Source organism: Oncorhynchus keta, unplaced genomic scaffold, assembly GCF_023373465.1.
Source record: "Oncorhynchus keta strain PuntledgeMale-10-30-2019 unplaced genomic scaffold, Oket_V2 Un_contig_18145_pilon_pilon, whole genome shotgun sequence".
Lineage (NCBI taxonomy): Eukaryota > Metazoa > Chordata > Actinopteri > Salmoniformes > Salmonidae > Oncorhynchus > Oncorhynchus keta.
The window spans coordinates 1-3,251 of NW_026280760.1; the positions used below are offsets into that span (position 1 = coordinate 1).

Genomic DNA, 3,251 nt, shown 5'->3' on the forward strand with positions numbered 1-3,251 from the left:
TACCAGCCTGATGGGAGTCAGAGGTACCAGTAACAGCCTGATGGGAGTCTGAGCCTGGTGGGAGTCAGAGGTACCAGCCTGATGGGAGGAGGTACCAGCCTGATGGGAGTCAGAGGTACCAGCCTGATGGTCAGAGTCTACCAGAGGGGAGTCAGAGGTACCAGCCTGATGGGAGTCAGAGGTACCAGCCTGATGGGAGTCAGAGGTACCAGCCTGATGGGAGTCAGAGGGACCAGCCTGGTGGGACCAGTAGTACCAGCCTGATGGGAGTCAGAGGGGAGTCAGAGGTACCAGTAGTAACAGCCTGATGGGAGTCAGTACCAGGGAGTCAGAGGTAACAGCCTGATGGGAGTCAGAGTACCAGCCTGAGTGGGAGTCAGAGGGAGTCAGCCTGATGGGACCAGTAGTACCAGCCTGATGGGAGTCAGAGGTACCAGCCTGAGTCAGAGGTACCAGTAGTAACAGCCTGATGGGAGTCAGAGGGACCAGAGCCTGGTACCAGTAGTACCAGCCTGATGGGAGTCAGAGGTACCAGTAGTAACAGCCTGATGGGAGTCAGAGGGGAGTACCAGAGGTACCAGTAGTAACAGCCTGATGGGAGTCAGAGGGGAGTCAGAGGTACCAGTAGTAACCAGCCTGATGGGAGTCAGAGGGAGGGGTACCAGTAGTAACAGCCTGATGGGAGTCAGAGGTACCAGTCAGTACCAGTAACAGCCTGATGGGAGTCAGAGGTACCAGCCTGAGTCAGAGGTACCAGTGGGAGTCAGAGGTACAGCCTGATGGGAGTCAGAGGATGGGAGTCAGAGGGGAGTCAGAGGTACCAGTGGTAACAGCCTGATGGGAGTCAGAGGGTACCAGTCAGAGGTACCAGTAGTACCAGCCTGATGGGAGTCACCAGGGAGTCAGAGGTACCAGTAGTAACAGCCTGATGGGAGTCAGAGGGGAGCCTCAGAGGTACCAGTAGTAACAGCCTGATGGGAGTCAGAGGTACCAGCCTGAGTGGGAGTACCAGTAGTAACAGCCTGATGGGAGTCAGAGGAGTCAGAGGTACCAGTAGTACCAGCCTGATGGGAGTCAGAGGGGGTACCAGCCTGGTACCAGTAGTAACAGCCTGATGGGAGTCAGAGGGGAGTCAGAGGTACCAGTAGTACCAGCCTGATGGGAGTCAGAGGGAGTCAGAGGTACCAGCCTGACCAGTAGTAACAGCCTGATGGGAGTCAGAGGGAGTCAGAGGTACCAGTAGTAACAGCCTGATGGGAGTCAGGGGGAGTCAGAGAGTCAGTATCAGCCTGGGGAGTCAGAGGTACCAGTAGTAACAGCCTGATGGGAGTCAGAGCCTGATGGGAGTCAGAGGTACCAGTAGTAACAGCCTGATGGGAGTCAGAGGGGAGTCAGAGGTACCAGTAGTAACAGCCTGATGGGAGTCAGAGGGGAGTCAGAGGTACCAGTAGTAACAACCTGATGGGAGTCAGTAGTAACAGCCTGATGGGAGTCAGAGGGGAGTCAGAGGTACCAGTAGTAACAGCCTGATGGGAGTCAGTAGTAACAGCCTGATGGGAGTCAGAGGGGAGTCAGAGGTACCAGTAGTAACAGCCTGATGGGAGTCAGAGGGGAGTCAGAGGTACCAGTAGTAACAGCCTGATGGGAGTCAGTAGTAACAGCCTGATGGGAGTCAGAGGGGAGTCAGAGGTACCAGTAGTAACAGCCTGATGGGAGTCAGTAGTAACAGCCTGATAGGAGTCAGAGGGGAGTCAGAGGTACCAGTAGTAACAGCCTGATGGGAGTCAGAGGGGAGTCAGAGGTACCAGTAGTAACAGCCTGATGGGAGTCAGAGGGGAGTCAGAGGTACCAGTAGTAACAGCCTGATGGGAGTCAGAGGGGAGTCAGAGGTACCAGTAGTAACAGCCTGATGGGAGTCAGTAGTAACAGCCTGATGGGAGTCAGAGGGGAGTCAGAGGTACCAGTAGTAACAGCCTGATGGGAGTCAGAGGGGAGTCAGAGGTACCAGTAGTAACAGCCTGATGGGAGTCAGAGGAGTCAGAGGTAGGGGAGTCAGAGGGGAGTCAGTAACAGCCTGATGGGAGTCAGAGAGGTACCAGTAGTAACAGCCTGATGGGAGTCAGAGGGGAGTCAGAGGTACCAGTAGTAACAGCCTGATGGGAGTCAGAGGGAGTCAGAGGTACCAGAGTCAGAGGGAGTCAGAGGTACCAGTAGTAACAGCCTGATGGGAGTCAGATGGGGGAGTCAGAGGTACCAGTAGTAACAGCCTGATGGGAGTCAGAGGGGAGTCAGAGGTACCAGTAGTAACAGCCTGATGGGAGTCAGAGGGAGTCAGAGGTACCAGTAGTAACAGCCTGATGGGAGTCAGGAGTCAGAGGTACCAGTAGTAACAGCCTGATGGGAGTCAGATGGGAGTCAGAGGGAGTCAGATGGGAGTCAGAGGGAGTCAGAGGTACCAGTAGTACCAGCGGAATCCACAAGAGCATCATCACTCCCACTCGAGGGAGATGAAAAAAAACACAACACTTTTGATTGCATTCCAAATTGCACCCTAATTCCCTCGGTAGTGCTCTACTTCCTGAGCAGCGCCTATAGGTTGTGGTGTAACGTAGTGAACGATAGAGAACAGGGAGCCATGTGGGAAGCCGACGGACTTTATTTACGGAGCACCAGTTCATTTCCACTTGGCCCTTTTACAAGTTCTCTGTTTTTAGTGTTTATCAATGTGTGAGGAGAGACAAGAGCAGAGCAGCGTTTACCTCCTAATAAATAATTAGAGTGAGAGAGAGAGAGAGAGAGACCATTGAGCAGTGAGGAGGGCCGTATTTACTGTGAGCTACCACACACACACACACACACACTTAAACACCCCCCCCCATTTAACAAGCTAGTGCAAACAGACAGGCTGTGCAGCAGGGAAATGTGTCCTAGAGAGATAATGCATTAAGCAGTGAAAATGCATGCATAGGCACACACACACACACACACACACACACACACACACACACACACACACACACACACACACACACACACACACACACACACACACACACACACACACACACACACACACACACACACACACACACACACACACACACACACACACACACACACACACACACACACACACACGCACACAGAGGAAGTCACACACACAAGTACGGACATGTACGCACACTTCAAACACAACACACAAACACACAGAGGAAGTCACACACACACACACAGAGGAATTCATATTTACA

The 3,251-nt window shown here is 53.1% G+C and overlaps 1 long non-coding RNA gene across 4 annotated transcripts; it reads left to right on the top strand.

Annotated features, from left to right (window-relative positions):
• The first annotated feature begins 1,350 nt into the window (after positions 1-1,350).
• Positions 1,351-2,303, top strand: LOC127920029 (uncharacterized). 4 transcript variants are annotated; one of them, XR_008104869.1, is made up of 3 exons: positions 1,351-1,441; positions 1,758-1,889; positions 2,251-2,303. It is a non-coding gene; the product is annotated as an uncharacterized LOC127920029 (long non-coding RNA). The 4 variants fall into 4 exon arrangements; XR_008104868.1 differs by lacking the exon at positions 2,251-2,303 and adding an exon at positions 2,093-2,145; XR_008104870.1 differs by lacking the exon at positions 2,251-2,303 and adding an exon at positions 1,958-2,035.
• Positions 2,304-3,251: the final 948 nt, after the last annotated feature.